Source organism: Thamnophis sirtalis, unplaced genomic scaffold (assembly GCF_051295495.1).
Source record: "Thamnophis sirtalis isolate CommonGarterSnake01/CBP01778 unplaced genomic scaffold, rThaSir2_p1.2 scaffold_6, whole genome shotgun sequence".
In the NCBI taxonomy this organism is placed as follows: Eukaryota; Metazoa; Chordata; class Lepidosauria; order Squamata; family Natricidae; genus Thamnophis; species Thamnophis sirtalis.
In genome coordinates this window covers 115,332,217-115,352,718 of record NW_028261386.1, presented here as the reverse complement: position 1 = coordinate 115,352,718, position 20,502 = coordinate 115,332,217, and the positions used below count along the sequence as shown (strand labels likewise).

Sequence of the window (20,502 nt, the reverse complement as noted above, 5' to 3'; positions counted from 1 at the left end):
TAGGAACTTCCCGGCCCAGAACAATGTATTTGGACACTGCACTGAAACACAGACTTACATTGAAATAAGCATCCCTGGAATTCTATGATATTTAGGCTGAAGTAGACCTGAAATGTACTTCTAAATGCAGAACTTTAATAGAAATAAATACAGGTAGTCCTTGACTTATGACCGCAATTGACCCCAGAATTTATGTTGCTAAGTGAGAACATTGTTAAGTGAGTTTTGCCCCATTTTACGACTTTTCTCTCTACGTTTGTTAAGTGTTTCACTTGAATTTTTAAATTAGTAACACAGTTGTTAAGTGAAACTGGCTTCCCCATCGACTTTGCTTGTTGGAAGGTAGCAAACTCTGAGACATAAATATGAATCAGGCATCAAGCATCCAAATGTAAATCACATAACCATGGGGATGCTGCAATGGTCATAATTCACTTTTTTCAGTGCCGTTGAATGGTTACTAAACGAACTGTTGTAAGTTGAGGACTACCTGTACTTCAACAGAAATAAATGTCAGTCATTGGATATAAACTTATAAGCAAGTCTGTGATACTGACAAAAGAACAAAATAATAGGAGTTATATCTTAAGACTGTAGTGTGGCAAATATATATAACATTTAAAAGCTTTACAAAGGAAATATAACATAAGAATTATTGAGGTACATGTATTAGGAAACACATCATGTAGTAATATGCTACTTTAAAATAACAGGCATCTGCCACAGAGTGAATAAATGCACATTGCAATGCCATGATACAATCTCCTCCCTTTTAATACTTGCTTTGTGACACTGCATGCACACACACCAGAGCTAGAGCTTTTATCACATCATTTCGTACAATAAAATCTCAGTTTGCTGCAGACATCTGTGAAACACAACTGTGTTCTTGATTGTGTTACTGCACTTTGTCTATATAAAATAATATTAAAAAGGCTAGATGATTTTCCTCAAAGAAACATTAGGCAGATAAATGGAACAGATCATGAATTATTTGGAAAGGTCTTTATGAAACTGAAACCAACTAGGTCAAAGATATTAGCCTAATTGAAACTTAGGGAAACTACCATTTGCTTAGATTAAAAAAACAATATTAATTGGACACAGCCTGGAAAAAAAAAACAGGCTTATTTGTTTTACTGTTATAGCTCTGTTCTCTTATTTTACAATAGTATTAAAATAGATCCCATTTTTTTTAAAATGGAGAAAGACTATTTAAAACTATTGCATCATCCTTGTGACTGTTTTATTCTCTGCACCCTGGCAAAATGACTGAAAATGATTGATACAGGGAAGCTTCCCTATTTGCAAGATGACTACCATAAAATGAATAATCAGTTACAAATGCTGCCTTAACAAAATGCAACTGACACTTCTTCTAATTGTATTCCTTCCTTCAAAAAACTCCAAACTCCCTGCTTAGCTTTGTCTTTTTACCAGGAAATTGGAAAGCATCAGGCTGAAGCCATTCATCATTTTTATTTTTAAAGAAATTATTTAGGGCCAAGCCCATTCATGGAAATAAAGGTAATACTGGAAGGCTAGTGACATGGGAAGAGGAGGAGGAGAAGGCTTTGATAAAGAAGTGCAGGGAATGCGTTTCAAATTTGCAGATATTAAACTGGGTGGGGTAGTAAACAGAAAACAATATTCAAAACTACCTTATTAGGTTAGAAAAATGCATGGAAGGTATTTGAATGAAATTTAGTTAAGTCAGACAAACACTTGTGAAACGAAAGACAAATGTGGGTAACATTAATTTGGCTTGGTAATAGCAAGGTCTTCTACTTGTAGCAATGGCACTTAGACTTATATACCACTTCACGGTGCTTTACAGACCTCTCTAAGCTGTTTACAGAGTCAGCCTATTGCCCCCAACAATCTGGATCCTCATTTTACCCACCTCGGAAGGATGGAAGGCTAAGTCAACCTTGAGTCTGGTGAGATTTGAACTTCCAATTTGCAGTCAGCTGGCAGTCAGCAGAATTAGCCTGCAGTACTGCATTCTAATGGTTCAGTGGTTAAGACGTTGAGCTTGTCGATCAGAAAGGTTGGCAGTTCGGCGGTTCGAATCTCTCGCACCGCGTAATGGAGTGAGCTCTCATTACTTGTCCCAGCTTCTGCCAACCTAGCAGTTTGAAAGCATGTAAAAATGCAAGTAGAAAAAATAGAAACCACCTTTAGTGGTTCCGTTCCGTGTCCCTTTGGCGTTTAGTAATGCTGGCCACATGACCATAGAGACGTTTTCGGACAGCACTTGCTCTTTGGCTTTGAAATGGAGATGAGCATCGTCCCCCAGGAGTCGGGAACAACCAGCAAATTGTGCGAGGGGAACCTTTACCTTACTGCATTGTAACCACTACGCCACCTTAGTAGTTGAGTACAAATTAAATATGAAACAATTAAGGGATAATTTTAGATTTAATCAACAGAGGTGTAATTTCAAAATCTGAAAAAAAAGATAGTTCCACTTTATTCTAGTTTGGTCAAACTCCATGCTGAGAATTGCATTCAGCAATTGGCATGGCTTCAGAGAAAGTAAGAGGAGATTTAGGCTCTAGAACCATGATGGCAAACCTATATGCCCAAAGTAGTACATGGAGCCATGTCACCTGGCATGTGCGGCATCACCCATTCCTCTTCTAGGTTTCTGGCGTGCATGCGCGCACAATGATCAGATGGTGTTTGTGCATGCAGCAGTGCTGGAAACTAGAAGAGCTAGTCTTCCATTTTCCTGCGTGAGCATGTGCGCCACGCATGCAGAAACCCAGAAGACTATCTGGAAACTCATTTTTGGCCATGGACATGCACCCTGGGCAGCTCCTCTTCTGGGTTGCAGCCCATAGAAGTGTGTGACGTATGTGCACATGCTCTCCCTTTTTGGTACTCAATGCCGAAAAGGTTCGCCATCACTGATCTAGAACCTGGGGGCTATGAAGATGGAATGGGATTTTAGCCTTGAGAAAATACTACCGATGATTATTATGACAGTACTCTGCAAACATTTGAAATGAGCCCATTCTCTTTAAGTTCTCTTTGTTCTTAAGATAGGAAGATAAAAGAAATAGATTTTTGAAGACAGGATAAAGAAGAATGGATTTTAGAAATCAGGATAGATTTTAGAAGAATATATTTTAGTTATGGAAAGGCTGATTCTGACAGCATGTTAGTTCCCAAAGATAAGAGGAGTATGAGAATGAATCTGTTTAAAAGAAAGTATACTTAGATATACCCAAGATGAGATTAGGCTGCCATTCCTGCACTGGTCAAATGGTTGGATTAAATAGCTTAAATGACTTCTTCCAGCCCACTGATTCTATGATACCAACAGGAAGACAATTTAAATGCAGCATTTGGATTTATTTATGCTTTTCAAGCCATGTAAAATTAACTATGTAACTAAAATGTGTAACTGAAAAAAGGCATTACAAGTTATTACACATTGGCAGGATAAAGGTAAAAAAGGAAGACACTCTTTAAAAAAAGCATTAATGATGTGACATCATTCTATAACTAACAGACTGGAAACTAAGGTAATGAAAAGTTTTTTTCTTCTTTGAAAGTAAATAGTACTAAACTATAAGGGTTAAAATCAAGGGCTATGTAGTCACAGCAGCAAAGATTTCTATTCCTCATTTTCTAATCCTATATCCAATTTTACCTCTTGCTAAGAAGTGTTATTGTGGCTGTTTCCAAAACATCCAGAGGATTCAAACTGGGAACGAACGGTTCAGAGTGACAATGAAGGCTTCCAGAAAGCAGCACATTGAACAAAAGATACTCCACATTTCCGGCTGTCACCAAGACTGAAATGCTGATATCAGGCAACATCATAGCGAGGCTGCACTAAGAACTTTTAAATTCAACCAGAAAAGAGAAATCTGCCACTCTCTGTGTTAATGACAGCGGGTTCCGGATAGATGAGGGGAATCAGCAACCACATATAAATGTTTGATTAGCAATGCAAGCCAAAATCCATGGATAAAAGGGATTGTGGGAAATTAAAACGCAGCCTCCCTTCCCGTGGGAAGGCAAAAGCAAAGGAATATGCTCAAACATTGACAAGCTGAAGTGAGAAGGTCAAGTGCTAATATTGCCTGCACCAGAGCACCTATCAGAATGTATTAGTTAGCAGGCCCTTTGGTTTGAAGTCTCAGCAGATATCGGCGCCAGACTGACGTTGGCTATACCAAAAAAGCTCTTCAGGGTTGGATCTGGTTAGCCTTTGGATGGAGGAACCCAGCAAACCCTGGATTGTCACAAAATATTCCAGGACACAACTGTGCCAAATTACTTCTGTATCCTCCACAAAACTAGCCAGACATGTCCAGGTAGTTGGGCAGGAGTATTTGAAAGACTCATTCACTTCACTTACACAGCTGGCACAGGAGAGTCAACGTATAATAGCATATAACCGGAGTGAATGAATGAAGGGATCTTTATTTATGGCAGTTGCAGAAAGACTTTTCATTCAAGAGCCGAGGTGGCGCAGTGGTTAGAGTGCAGTACTGCAGCCACTTCAGCTTGACTGCTAACTGCAGTTCGGCGGTTCAAATCTCACCGGCTCAGGGTTGACTCAGCCTTCCATCCTTCCGAGGTGGGTAAAATGAGGACCAAGACTGTGGGGGCAATATGCTGACCCTGTAAACCGCTTAGAAAGGGCTGAAAGCCCTATGAAGCGGTATATAAGTCTAATTGCTATTGCTATACAAAATAGCTAGAGGTTGAAGAACATTTAAGAGAAATGTCATACATGGTATCTTGAATTAAGCAAATAGTATCCTCCAGTGGTGGGATTCAATTTTTTTTTACTACCTGTTCTGTGGGCGTGGCTTGGTGGGCATGCCATGGCTTGGTGGGCGTGGCAGGGCAAAGATACTGTAAAATCTCCATTCCCTCCCCACTTCAGAGGAAGGTTACTGCAAAATCCCAATTTCCTCCCGATCAGCTGGAATTCAGGAGGCAGAGAATAGTTGAAGTTGTATTTACCAGTTCTCCGAACTACTCAAAATTTCTGCCACCGGTTCTCCAGAACTGGTCAGAACCTGCTGAATACCACCTCTGGTATCCTCTTTGAAATATTTCTGCCACAGTTACACATGTTTATATAGACTATTTTTAAAGGAAATATGGAGCCTATACAATAGGTTTTGGAAAAACAAAGATCTATTTAATATTCAAAGAAACTTTTTATTTCTAATTTCACAATTTAACTTTGCAGCCCTATTAATATCAGGCAGAAATGGCATGCTGGAAATAACCAAGGATAAAGCAAACTCTAATTGGATCCATTCATTTACAGTATATTGCTGCCCCACAACTTACTGAAAACTTGTAAATTATCTAATTGAAAGAAAAAGTTCACACAAGAGCAGGTATTCACATACAGCAGATCAGTATATTAATCTGCTTCAAAATTCTAAATTGTAAGCAGACTCCACTGCAAAATTCAACATAGGGTTTACTTCTCAAACCTAAATGGAATTAAGAATCACCAAAGTTTATTACATAGCTAATTAATTAGGAGGAACCACGAAGTTCCTCATCTCAAAGTTGGAAACTCTCATATATAAAATATACTAATGTATTTATTTATTCATTAATTTGCATGTATACAGTGCTTTCCTGTATATAAGTTAACCTGCACATCATTTCAACTGTTACTGTAATAGAGAGATTTAAAAATCTTTTATCCTAGACAGCTACATGCAAATGGTGATAAGGCAGGGGGAGATCAAGGCAAAGCAAGCTATAGTTTTAATCATAACAAGAGTATCAGTATTGTAGTTCCTGGAAAATCTCAGTCATACATCAAAATGCTTACATTGAGCAATATCATTCCTATCTTCAGAAAAGTAAAATGTAAATTTAAAAGTGATCTTTCTTTTTGTTTCATTTGTTGCATGTGGGACAGAAGCACCTACCTGACTTCAAGAATGTGAACTGGAGCTACAATTGTTCAGTTGTAGTAGGACTGTGATGGTGAACCTATGGCACGTGTGCCACAGGTGGCATGCGGAGCCCTCTCTGTGGGCACATGAGCTGTCACCCAGCTCAGGTCCACCACGCATGTGTCCCTGTCTCCCTCCAGCCAGCTGATTTTCAGGTCTCTGCTGCGCATAGGGGAGACATGTGTGTTTGTGTGGGGTCATGTGTGCATACATGGGGGGAGCGGCACCGCCCCCACAGCCCATTTTTGACCCCAGGAGGCTTCAGGGAAGTCTGCTAGGCCCAAAACGGGGCATAGGGCACTGGGTGTGTGTGACGTGTGCATGCAAGGGGTGTCACACACATGCATGGGGGAGAGGGGAGCATAGGGTGTCATGCACGCATGGGCAGGGGGTGGGGTGCATTGCATTGTGGCATGCACGCACATGCTGTCACCCGCATGCATGAGATTTTGACACGCGAGGACAAAAAGGTTAGCTATCACTGTAGTAGGGTATACTCTGGATCAGCCTTCTCCTGCTACAGATGTGTTGGGAACGAAAATTAGGATTCTTGGGCTGTTCAAAAGCTTTGGAAAGTGAGAGGTCCTTGATGCCCTCTGAGCTTGACTGTTTTCTTGCAGACATTCCATTACTTAAACTAGGTAACATCATCAATGTTAGTCTAGCACTAATGATATTATCTAGTTTGGCTAATGAAATGTTTGCAAACAACAACAACAACCAAGCTCACAGAACACCAAGGACCTCTCATTTCAACTTTGAGCTACAAATATTCTCCTTTATTGGGTTTTCTTAGGTTAGAAAAGATTGACACAGCAAATTTGTTCTGTACTACGTGACTGAAGTCTTCTTTTCTTCAGACGTTTCTCACCTCATTTATTGTGTGGTACTGTCCTGAAATTCATTACAAATTAAGTAACACAAAGAGTAAGTAGAGTATTAAAAAATCCCTAAATGTTGAACCACAATGTAATTTATAACCATGTGAATATTTGGGCGTACTTAAAACAAAAACAAAATGAGTTACTGATTACAACATCCAAAAACACAAAGGCAGAAATAATGAAATGTAATCATATATTATTATGCATCCTTAGCTGTTGCAAATATAAAAGAATGATCTAGATTAATAATTCATTCAGCAATAAAGTATCAGAAAGAGATAATTATACAGTACTGCAATTCTCACGCTGATTTTTGTAATTACAGATTACAACAGTATTAGGAATTTTTAAAAAGGTTAGGGAGTGGCAGTAATTTGCCATGTCATCTTCAGCTGCATAAATCACTCTTGTCTAGAGAACCAGGGATAACTGGAAATGCAATAATTGGCCAAGAAGGACAGTATGGCCTTCATTTTATGTTTACTGGCAAATGTGTGCAGAAATATATTAGCAGCCACCAGTCATAATACATTCAAGATGTTTATAGGCTCTATCAATGATAAGCATCAATGGGACTAAAGATAAAGGAAATAAGCTAACTCAGAAGGACAATTGGACCTGATAGCACATCCCTGAAACTTGGTGTAATGATACTCATGATTAGCACATCCTACTGAATGGCTACAACTCATCAAAACAGACTTAACAGATACCACTTGTCCGGAACAGACTCAACAGAAATACTGGAGATGTTGCATTGTAAATACATAGAGAAAAAAAAATAATTGGACAGAAAAGGAATTAAAACATGGAAATCTTATTCAGAGTATCAAAGAGAACAAAAGGGCATCACTGTGAGGGCTTATTATAGACTGGTTTTAAAGATGCAGAAGAGGACTTTCACTGTTAGATTACTAATCTTTCAGAGAGACTTGGGAAAGGGTTAATGGGAAATTCCAATTGTTTTGACAGCTGCCTAGAATCAAAGATCCATTGTGCCTTCTCTTGCTGACAAGTTTTGTCAGAAAGCCAACGTGAAGAGTTAGCTGTCCTAAACTTACCAACAAGGGAGGAGTGAGTTGAAGAAACTGGGGAAACTAATATTTCAGAGAGTAAAGAGATCATGTTATCCTTGCATTCATGATAGTCAGCAGAATAAAAATGGCGGGGAGAGGGGGGACAAGACTTGCATGCTAGATTTCAGAAGAGTGAATTGTGATGAACTCTGAGGGAAGACAGTAGGATTGATTGCCTGAAATCTTAAAGAAGAAAAGTGTGCTAGGAAAGGAATTAGAATTAGCAAACGAATCCCGCAAGAAAGAGAATATGGGAAAATATTTGAAAAAAACCAAAATAAATACATAAGGATTCTCTAAAGTGCTGATGAAATATATTTTTTAAAAAGAATAAAAGTTCTCCCAACCACAGAATGCAAGGTAATCACCAGAAACTGTATGAATTGTGCTAAACCTCAAATTGAGCTGAGGCTTGCAAGAGATACCAAAAACAATAACAAAAAGATTATTTGGGTACACCAGAATCAAAACAAAAGCCAAAGAGGGAGGATAAAGTGGTAAACAGATAATGGATGAGTGGTAAATCTTTTTACTGCCTATTCTGTCTGTTTTATCTCAGGAGGGAGACGTTAGCTAATTTAAAGCAATTCAAGTCTCCAGGATGAGATGGATTACATCCTAAATGCTATTTACTTTGCTAAATAATAGGGAGGATTATACAACCACTCTTGGCTGTATTTGAGAACTCTGGGTTGACTAGTGTCAAGTAGAATGTTAGGGAGTAAGTTTAGATGACCCCAAAGAACAATTCCAAGTCTGTGAGTCTTTAATAGCTAAAATAATAATGATTTAAATGCAGAGATAAAATTGTTCTATTTGTTTAACTGTTCTGATTGAAATCTATATCTAATTCTTCACTGAAATAAAAAAATACTTAGTTCTCGCTTGCTTTGCACTCTGTTCTCAATGCCTTTTCTTGTATGCTAAAACAGTTTGCAGAGCAAAAGGAGGAAGTGAAACAAGTACATAGAGAGACATAATATTACAAAGTGGAAATACAACTAGGGAGTTGCTAATTGCACAAACCTAGCATAGTTTTTAACCAAACAATTGTACATAGCTTTTAAGTAGCATAATCTTACATAACTGAATCAATAACACCATAAACAAAAAGAATGAGGTAATGACAGGAATAATTAAACTTTGGCATCATGAGTGCCTCTGTCTTTGGAACTTCCAAAGAAATGGGTCACTATGGATCAGTTCACAAAGTAAATCATAGCTTAAGAAATCCCCTTAAAAATGGAAAAAATCAAAGGCTGGTCAGCTCAAATGGAAGATGTGGCCTTCCAGATTCTATACCCTACACCAGATTTTTTAAGATAGTAATTTTATGAAAATTACATTAAAGCAATACAAAATAAAGAAGTTGGAAAAAAGAAATAAAAAAGAAAAAAACAAGTGTACAATAAAAAGAAAAGAAATATATCAAAAAAGAGCTTCCCCAAATACATGAAACGTGTCCTTCCCATATCCCATCTCCTATCTATAAACAAGTCCACAAAATCTCATCATTTCAGTCCTGATTCAACAAAAATCTAGGAAGGGTTAACACAGATAACAATAATGTTATTTTAACCTTGATCAAATAAACCAACTTTATATTCCTTTCATTTATTTCTAACAATCTTGATATTTAGTCACTTGAAATCATCTTCTAGAACTTGGTTTCTTTTAATTTTTTTTCTTTATCCCTTTTAACAAAACCCTTAAAACCTTTAACAAGCCTCTTTTTTAAATGCAATATGGAAAAATTATCCAAATAACTTTCCTGGTTTGTTATTTGTGCATCCCTTTTAATTATTAAGATTAATTATCATCAGCCAGTTTCTTTTGTATGCCCAGTGTAAGATTTTTTTTCTAAGCCATTCTTTTGGCCTGTCAGTTATAAATTCATTTTTGATACCATTGGTATCTTGTCAGCTAAAATTTGTTCTACATATGTCGTATCTTAAATAATAAGTTTGTACTTTCAGACTCGCAAGACTTGTAATATAGCTTTAAAATAAAGTAAAATTAGCTCATCTGGTTGTACTGCCTGTCTTGTTTGCCCAGGATAGCTGACATTAGTTTTGCAAATCTGACAGGACTAAAACTTCTCACCGCCACTTTTAACCACCTGAACAATCTGAAGTTTGTTCCTCTCACTGTTAATCAACTGGGAGCTCCTGACTCTATTGCTTCCTAGGCAGCATCTCTTCCCCGCCTTTCCCGAAGGTCATCCACAAATTCTATTTAAAAAATTCTCAATATCCTTGACCACTGGCTATATGGTTTTGGAACTAATCGGAGTTAAGAATCCAACAATAACTATCTATCCTTGTAAGGTATGCTCTTGAAAATAGGGTATAAAATCTATATAATATGCCCTGCTCTGTAACATGAAGTAACTTGACTCCACTTTTCTAAAAGACCTGTTTCAGAGCTTTAGACAGTTCCATTATATTTAAAGAAAGCAAGAAAAAAAGTTTCACTCATGGAATAGAAATAAACCCACTGTTTAGATTTTCATTCTGAAAAGGTGCAATAATCATCTTCCCATAAAGGCAACTTTTCAAGAAAAAAATATGTAGCTAGCTATAAAGACATGATCATGCTATTACCATTCTTACTATTGCCTTATTAGGATGACATCCAGCTCTAAAAATGACTGCCTCATGAACACTGCTAATTATTTAATACTTCATAAACTCGAGTTGCTTGACAAAGCAATGAGTATCTCTGTTAAACATAACTCACGAACTGTACATATTTTTTCAACGTTCACAGTAAGATGTGCAATTAATCACCTGGCTTTTCACTTATCTTTTTTTTTAACTCTTGACAGCTGGAAAATGTGTATTTGGGCTTCTCTGCAGCTATTTTCAATTACTATTTAGTGTTTTGGAAATTTGAAGCAGACAGCACAAAATGCTTTTTAGCTAGAATGAGGCACTATACCAAATTATCAGACAGAATGCAACTACTACGGTTAATAGGACAAGATTTATTCATGAGGGAAGCAAGTTAATAGAGCTGCTTTAAAATGTATTGATCTCTGCTATTCAGCAGCTGTTTTTTTAAAAAAAAGAAGGTTCACCAGTTCATGCTCATAATGGCAAGGGTGAAGATGAGTGGATGCTTGTTTTTCAGTAAGTAGAACCATGTTTCCCCATGTTCATGCTTTTGGAAAACTATGCTTCCCATTTTGAACAAAATAGAGGTTTTTATGTAGGAATGGAAAACCTTACTAACCACATTATAATAATTTTAAAAAATCTTTTATGTCTTTTATTTATTATTTTTATCAGTAATTTAAGGCAGTAAACATAACTAATGCACCTTTATCCTGTTTTCCCACAACATTCCTGTGAGGGGGGCTGGGCTGAGAGAGAGTGACTGGCCCTGTGAGGGGAGTGGGTGGGCTGAGAGAGAGAGAGAGAGAGAGAGACTAAGGCGGCACTACAACTCACAGTCTCCTAGTTTCTAGTATGATGCCTTAACCACTAGACCCATGATGGCTAACCTTTTCCGGACCGGGTGCCCAAAGCACGTGTGCCCGAACCCTGAAAATGCAATGCGTGTGCCGGCCCCGTGCTTGTGCCCTGCTCCCCATATAAGCATGTGTGCTTCCTCTGCATGTCACCTGCCCTCTATGCATGCACGTGTGGCCCTCCTCAGCGCCCTGCCCATTGCGCATGCGTGGCAGAGACCCAAAGACCAGCTGGCTGGAGGTAGACGCATGTGCATGCACGGCAGAGCTGAACTGGGGTGACAGCTCACGTGCCCACAGAGAGGGTGCTGCATGCCACCGGTGGCACGTGTGCTGTAGGTTCGCCATCACAACACTAGACTGAACTAGTTCTCTAACAGAAGATAGCAAAATGCCAAAGACCTGCAAATAGAAATAGAATGACTGTTGCAAAAGAAAGCAATGTTAGTACCAATAACAATAGGTGCCTTGGATACAATCCCAAAACAACCCAGCATCACTTGAACACCATTGGCCCTGTTAAAATCACCACCTATGAATTGCAAAAAGCAGTTTTAATTGGAGCAGCTTATATTCTGTGATTATATCTGTAACATCATCAAACCATCACCATAGGTGAGCAAAAATGCCTAATCCAGTCTGAACATCTGGTTGACTGTGCAACAAACCACATAGTAATTATATAATTATGCAATAATTATATGCATTATATAATTATAATATAATAATAGAACTACTTGTTTACCAAAACTGCCAGGTGCACTTGCCAGATTCTAGGCCATTTACAGGTGTATCTTTTTCTTTTATTTGTATATGCCCAAAACCTTGCCCAACTCCTTTCACAACTATTTTCCCATGGGACTTAAGCTTGTTTGGATGAACCTCCTTTGTTTACACTCACTCTTTGAACTCCTTTCTCTCTCTGCCCAACACCCATTTGTGTTCCTCTTTGCTGCTGCCTGGTTTCTAATGTAGTACATACTATTTTAAACAGTCACCATTGGTTCCAGATGGTGTCTTGGTGTTGTAAGTTGGTAGTGCTGTTCAGGTAGATTTGGTGAACTGGGTATGAGTCAATAAGTACACGATTGCATGTTTTCTGTCATTAGGAGAAAGGAAAAGACAGTTTCTTTCTTAAAGTCCTGTTCCCATCTTTCTAGTGGTAGGAAGAGAAGAAAGAAGGAAGTGAGTACTGGTGAAAGTAATTATTGCTGCATTCACCAGGTGTCCTGCTTGAGTGGGATAGACCTAGTGGTGACATAAGTTACTGCCTCCTTACAAAGGTTTTTAATATAGCACACAAGAAACCATGTAAAATCCAATAATAACAAATACAAGAAATCCTTGTTATTGTTATTGTTACTAACAATAATTGGAATTGGGAATTCTGTCATATAGTGTAATACAGGAATAGTATTTACACTCATATACCACTTTACAGTGCTCTCTAAGCAGTTTACAGGGTCAGCATATTGATCCCCAAAATCTGGGACCTCATTTTAGCGGCCTCGGAATGATAGAAGGCTGAGTCAACCTTGAGCCTGGTGAGATTTGAACTGCCAAATTGCAGGCAGCCAGCAGTCAGCAGAAGTAGCCTGCAGTACTGCATACTAACCACTGCTCTACCATGGCTCTTATATCTAATATTACATATATCTAATATATCTAATATGACATGACTATACCAACTTACAACAGCAGTTCCAGTAGTTCCAGTTTATTTATCAAATTGAGAGATGGCCCACCTCACTCACAGAGTAACTCTGTTGCAGTTGTTAGGCGAATCTCACACAGTTTTAGCACACGTGTAGTCACGTGATCGCCATTTGCAACCTTCTGCCAGCTTCCCCAATGATTTTGCTTCTTGGAAGCCAGTTGTGAAGTTTGTAAATGGCAATCATGTGAGTGCATGGCGTTTTGATGTTGCAATTGTGAGCCCTTTGTCAAATGTCTGAACAGCAATCACATACCCGAGGGAATGTCACAATAGCCACAACTACAAGGACTTATTGTAAATCCCCCTTGTTCTTTGAATGGATGCTGAACAAGTGAACATTAAATGAGAACTACCTGTATATATTAACTGCTAGTTCGAAGAATTAAGTTACTGTTTTAAAAACAGAAATGATCTTAGCTTTAAAAGCAGTTGATGGCTTCTGACCAGGGTTAAAAAACCAAGCGCCTTCCTTCACGACAATGTATTGCTTTGGACAACGGCCAAAATCTGTATAGGACCACATTTGTAAACATAGCACCAGCTTTCCTGTTTTTAGCCCTAAGGAGGAATGTCCTTGTAATAGTGTTGCACTGTCATAATTCTAAAAACTATGTGCAAAACAGCTGGCAGAAGAAGTTTTATGATGTAGTCATTAATATGTAAAATGATTTCATATATTCTGCCCTCAACAGCCAACTTAAGGGCATCTTCTGATATTATCTGGGGCTGGGAAATTTGCGGTCCTCCAGACTTTTCTGAACTCAAATTCCCAAGAATCTCATTTACCTGGGATATGGCAAGTTGCTGTTCAACATTTGGGGATTTACAAGTTCTTCATCCTGCCACTCCAGCTTAGAAATTGTTCAAAACGAATGGCAGAAAGCAGTGAGAAAAATAAATAGGACAACTTGGTAATGCCAGGATGATTGTATAGTCGTGGAAAATAAGGGAACATCTGTGAGGCTAACATGGTGCTCCATGTTGTTGGATTAAAGATATTAAATCTGATCATGCTCATAGACATTTCTTATTGAAGAGAAATATAAAGAATATAGGTTGTCCAGATGGTACAATTCTGCTGCAGCAAATGTAGAAAAAATATGATTTAAAATAAATTATTTAATAAGTTTTTGTTTGTCTTCCAGACAGTACCCAACATTTTGGCTGTCCTGACTGATAACCTTTATCAGGAAAGAGATAAGAGAGTAGCATGAGGTTGATTCTCCTGGATCTCTAGTGGCTTTTGACAGGATTGATCATGCAACATTGCTGAAATGGCCCAATGAACTGGAAACCTGAGGCCTTGAACTATAAGTATTCCATTCCACTAGACAGCATGGCTAGTCTAGTGAAGAGAAGGACCAGGGGAGACGTGATAGCAGTGTTCCAATATTTGAGGGGCTGCCCCAGGGAGGAGGGGGTCAAGCTATTTTCCAAAGCTTTCAAGAAGAGATTGGATTGCCATTTGTCAGAACTGGTGTAGAGTGTCCAGCTTGGGCAGGGAATTGGACTAGATTTATTTATTTATTTATTTATTTATTTATTTATTTATTTATTTATTTATTTATTTATTTATTAGACTTATATACCGCTTCATAGGGCTTGCAGCCCTCTCTAAGCGGTTTACAGATTTTTAGCAAATTGACTCAGCAAATTGCCCCCCCAGTCTGGGTCCTCATTTCACCCACCTCGGAAGGATGGAAGGCTGAGTCAAACTTGAGCCGGTGAGATTTGAACCGCTGAACTGCAGATAACAGTCAGCTGAAGTGGCCTGCAGTACTGCACCCTAACCATTGCGCCACCTCGGCTCCTACAAGGTCACTTCCAACACTGTTGTTCTAATCTTCCATTCCTACTACTGCCACTGGGCAATGGCAATGAGAGATTTTAACTCATCCCCACAGTTCTTTCATTGTAGGGGGGGCACAATGGATTTTGTTCCTTCTTCTCAGTTGTTGAATATCTACGCCAAGCTGGTAGAGCTGTGTGGAATCTGCTTCATTAATCCCTCTCCTTTTCACATGGATCAGGAGATCTTGCAAAGTTGCCTAGAAGAAATGAGGGGGTGGATGATGATTGATAAACTGAGGCCACAAAAGATGAGGTGTTTGGGGAAGGTGGCTCTCAAGCCTGAGAACTAGGAAGGTGGTCTGTACCACACCTGTGCAAAGCAACTTTGGTTGGCTTTAATGAAGTGATGCTATTTGCCTTAGGGTGACACTCTGCGTTGCCTCACTGCCTCCTAATAACCTTGGCCAGTCCTGGCACAAGCTTGTAGACGGTTCTGCATGGGATGCAGTGAAGTCACACTGCTTCTGAAAGTAAGCTTAATGAGGTGCTGTACTCAATATTTCACTGGAACAAAACACCTTCTCAGTGATTTGCATTGCTCTTCACTATATTGAATGAGATCGCACTTCCTTTGATATTATTTTATTAATAACATTCAGCAAGGCTGTGTACAGGAGTAGTTGTTCTACTCCTACAATACTGTAGTAATGTTAGTTATCATACACTAATAACAGACATAGGATAAAAGGGCAACTAATACAATGGCATACTACAACCAATTATAACACCGTAATCTAAATTAAAAGATCTGTTGATGTGAATCTCATTCCCTAGAAGCAACTCTGGAAAGTGAAGTCTTGCTTCAGTGATCCATGCAGCAGTAACTTCATGATTAGATTACTGCCATGTGAACTTTGAGTGCTCTTTGAAGACTGTGAGGAAGCTACAATTGGTGCATAACTGAAATAAGGACTTAATGCTAATTCTTAAATCAATGCCAGCTAACTGGATCTAATTTATGATGTTGACTTTAGTCTTTAAAGACTAAAATGGTTTATGACTGAAGTATTCAAATATCACCACTAAATATTCAGATCAGCAGGGAGACTCTCTAAATGGCCTCAATTTTGAGTTTTGCTCTGTGTGGTGATCAGGAGTACAGCTTTAATAAGTGATGATGAAACTCTTTTCAACTATAGACGGATTCCATTTTCAAACAAAATAAAATGTATTTGTTCAACCAGGTACCAGGCTAGAAACAGGGAGACTAAGAGTTCTAGTCCTGTTTTACGCACAAAGCCAGCTGGACTGCAGTTGAATCACCCTTTCAGCCTTAGGAAACAGACAATGGCAAACCACTTCTGGAAAACGTTGCCAAGAAAATTGCATGGAGTTGGACTTGTTCAAGCAATGACTTCAGAGCAAATTATAAAATATAGTTTCTTATGTACTAATATAGATATGATAGATTATAAGATTAAGTCTTCACTAAATAGCTAACCATACACCACCTTCAAGAAAAAAAAAAGGTAGCCAACACAGTCTCAGGTTCAGCAATTTAAATCTCTCATTTGGTGTATTGGTGTAAAGAAATGAGAGAACAAACCTATTAAAGTAATTTAGCGCTCTCCTCTGAGTATTCATGAAGGACAAGATTAAGAATACCAGAAAATCTGGGCTAAATGTCTCCAAGCAGAATGATAGTACAGTTTTTTTAGCCACATAAAGCAATTTACTTGGAAACTATTCTCATTTCCTGTTGCAAGCAATTCTGAATGAACTCATAAACTTGATTTAATGATAATTTCATTTCTAGAAAAACTTGGAATTTGAGCCTGAGACAACAGCCAATTGCTTGGGGCAACTTATAATAACCATGGAGCCCTGGTCTGAAATTATAGGTTATCTCACAGATGGATCAAAGACTTCTCAAATTTTACAGGTTACTTGGAGATTTTGTGCTCTTATTTCCCATTCCTATTTAATATAACTTTCTTGTGAAGCTTGACAAGAGGGAAAAGGGACAATTCCTAATTTGCAGTCATGTTAAATCTTATTAGGAAAATAAAACTGAAGTAGCTTGATCACTAAATGCCAGCTGTAGCAGTTTCCTGTTACCTTAGCTTCCATGAAATTTCATTGCAAAGAAACTAAAAAAGATAATACTTTTCCCATGATGGTTTGAGCTTTTCAAGGTTAAGAATGGTTGAACGGAATGCTGTTTTTGACAAGAGCTGCGTCTTGAGACTTTAGCTAAAATACAGCATGCCTCCTTCCTTTGCTGAAGATCTCCTTCTCTTACTGAAGGGAATTGGCAACTGGCAGATGACCTGAATGTTTTTCTACTATAGATTTGAGAGGAGATCACTGTCAACTATTGCTACCTTCCCATTAAAAAACTAAAGGGCATTTCATTACTCTTAATTTTGTCGTAGCAAGACCTTCTCATTCATCAAAAATGGAATTGTGACCTAGAAATTACAGTTTACCTAAGAATAACCAATCTTACAGGTAAACAGGGTAGTTGAGGAAAATATTAAATTCATAAAGAGGCTTAGGATTTTCTTTGAAAATCCACCACTATCCATAAATCAGTCACTGCATTACATCTTACAATATCTTGAATCCCCCAAGGATCTATGCAAGGGTCCTTTTTGTAGATTTCAACATTAATTACCATCATTCCAGAAATTCTTCTCTCTAAACTGGGGCCTCCCAACCCCAGTCCATGGACTCCGTGGCATGCTAGAAACTGGGCCACACAAACAAGGAAAGCATCTTTCATGGGATGGTAAAATCACATTAAATTAGCACAGGTCCCCGTCCCCCCCAAGCTGTCCACGCTCTCTCTTTTATACTCTTTTCTCTCAATACCAATGATTGAATGATCCCTTTGCTAAAATACTGAAATTTGCAGTTGATACAAGTCATTGATCTCATTTGAGATGGTGATAAGTCTACATAAAGATGGGCGATTGAACAACCTGTGGTGCAACCGTAACAATCTGGAGCTGAACACACTTAAAAATATAGAGATGATAGTGGATTTTAGAAGGACCCTTCTATTCTACCATGTCTTAGAACAATTCCAACCAGCCTGCCTTCCACTGAGGACCCGTATACTGCATGGGTCAGAAAAAGGGATGGGAAAATACCTACAGACACCTCACATCCTGGACATGTTTCAATTATTCCTCTCAGGCCAAAACAACTAGACACAAAGACAATTGTCTGTCCCTCCCGCCCTCCCCCACCTATACCATCACTCTGCTGAACATCTAATTCCCACAGCACTGTCTTATGACTAAGGACATTTACCCATGTAATAGGACTGTATTACTATTATCCTTCTCATTTTTCCTATTGAGATAAAGGTAAAGGTTCCCCTCGCACATATGTGCTAGTTGTTCCCTACTCTAGAAGGCGGTGCTCATCTCTGTTTCAAAGCTGAAGAGCCAGCGCTGTCTAAAGACGTCTCCATGCTCATGTGGCCAGCATAACTAAATGCCAAAGGTGCATGGAACACTGTTACCTTCCCACTAAAGGTGGTCCATATTGTCCTAGCAGAAGCAAGTAACGGGAGCTCACTCCGTTACGGGGCGCTAGGGATTCACCGAACTGCTGACCTTTCTGATAGACAAGCTCAGTGTCTTAGCCACTGAGCCATCGCTCCCAAGTATTTTTCCTATTACCTTCTCCTATTGGTATCTTATGATTATATCACTTTGTTGTTTGTATGTATACAGAGAGCTTAGACACCAAAGACAAATTCCTTGTGTGTCCAATTGCACTTGGGTAATAAAGAATATTGCATTGTATTGTAATATGAAATACTGGTATTTCAATTAAGTACCGCAATCTGTCCCAAAATGCTATCAATCTGTTTACCCTTTCTAAAGTTCTAAGGGGAGGAGGGCATCTTTCATTCTATAGATCAAAATACATGTCCTTTTCCAAAATCAGTATTCAATGCCAGTCTGGCATTTAACAAAAAGTATTATCTAGATAAAACTTTATAGGTAAATACAAAAGTGAGATAATTTTCTGGTTTTACTTTTATTTATTTATTAATCAATTTAATATAGACACCCATTTGAAGGAAAATGACTCAGAAAGAGTTTTATAGCAAGTTAAATATATATGCAATTGCATTTCATATGACAGACTCTCGAGATATAAATTTACATTAATAATTTCAATGCCAAGTGCTTTAGTAAGTATAGTTTATATTAATGGATTTTTAAAGATAGACACTGGTGTAGGGGGAAATGTTATTCTCCCATTTCCAAGATAGAAATTTTAAAAAAATATTGTCATAGAATGTTTTAGAAAATTAAACACAACAATATGTTTTGTATACCAGTATCAATTTTAATAATACAATTCAGTATTTATCAGAAAAAAAATCTCTTGATTTTGGTATAATTAAAGAAAAAAAGATAATTAAATTTTGTTTTGGAAAGGCTATACGAAAGAAACATCACAGCATTTTTTAAACAGCTTTGATTTGTAATATCATTGTAGAATCTAAGTTTTTGCTACTTAGATGTTACTGTTTAAAACATTACTTGCTTCTGACAAAATTTTAGCTTTAGTCCATATTTTATCCAATTTGTCCATATATTAACGGCACACATAGTTCACAATTTGTCTTTCAGGTATATTCCATTATCTAATTCAAGTATTGACAATATTGGCTTCGATCTGCCAGACCTGAAATTGTATTTTTCAGCTTCTTGCCTAGCTTGGTTAAAAGAACAAAGGATCCGAGATCTGGGTGGCATGACTGCTTATAGTATACAAGGTTAAGGCCAATGTTGATTTTAGAAATCATTTTATTAGACATAAATAAAACGATTTGAAATACAGATTTAGAATATGTCTAAAAATACCTAAATGATATCCTCACAAGAAGCATATTTTAAATAAGAAATAAGAAATTAAAGAGATATGTTTAAGAAATGGCAATCTATTAGAATATTCCCAGGATGTAATTACATCAAAATCCAGGGAAGATTTGATATCAGAAAGTTTCAAATTTTAATGGTTTCATATATACAACTTTTACAAAATTGAAAAAAGATCGTATGACTTTGAACAGGATAGAACCACATTTGAAAGACTTATGTACCAATGATGAGCATCTTATTACCAATATGTATAAATTCTAGTTAAAATAAGAAATAGAAGAGGAATTAAATATTATATGGTAAAAGGGACAATTTTTTTCCCAATATAATATACAAATTGATTAAAGGAAAAACATTGGATAAATAGATTGCAATTCACAGTATACTACAACTGCAAAGAAAATTTCAATAAAATAATGGATAGATGGTACTTGCAAATCTACTGTGTTTCCCTGAAAATAAGACACGGTCTTATTTTCTTTTGCCCCACGAAATATGGCCTTGGGCTTATTACAGGGGGAGGGCTTATTGTTTTGGGGTTGCCGGGCAGCTGCTCCCTTGAGAACTGGCTCCCGAAGCCGCCCAGCAAACTCCCTCACCAGCTAGGTAGAGCACCATTCACTGACCTAGGGGGCTAAGGCGCCAAGGCGCATGGCACTGTGCCTGCTCCCCAGCTCCTGCGGCTTGGCACATTCGGGATA

At 38.0% G+C, this 20,502-nt stretch overlaps 1 protein-coding gene across 1 annotated transcript in view; it reads right to left on the bottom strand.

Moving 5' to 3' along the window:
• Nucleotides 1-20,502, bottom strand: part of BACH2 (BACH transcriptional regulator 2) — a 193,260-nt gene that overhangs the window by 50,697 nt on the left and 122,061 nt on the right. The gene's annotated exons all lie outside the window — the stretch shown is intronic.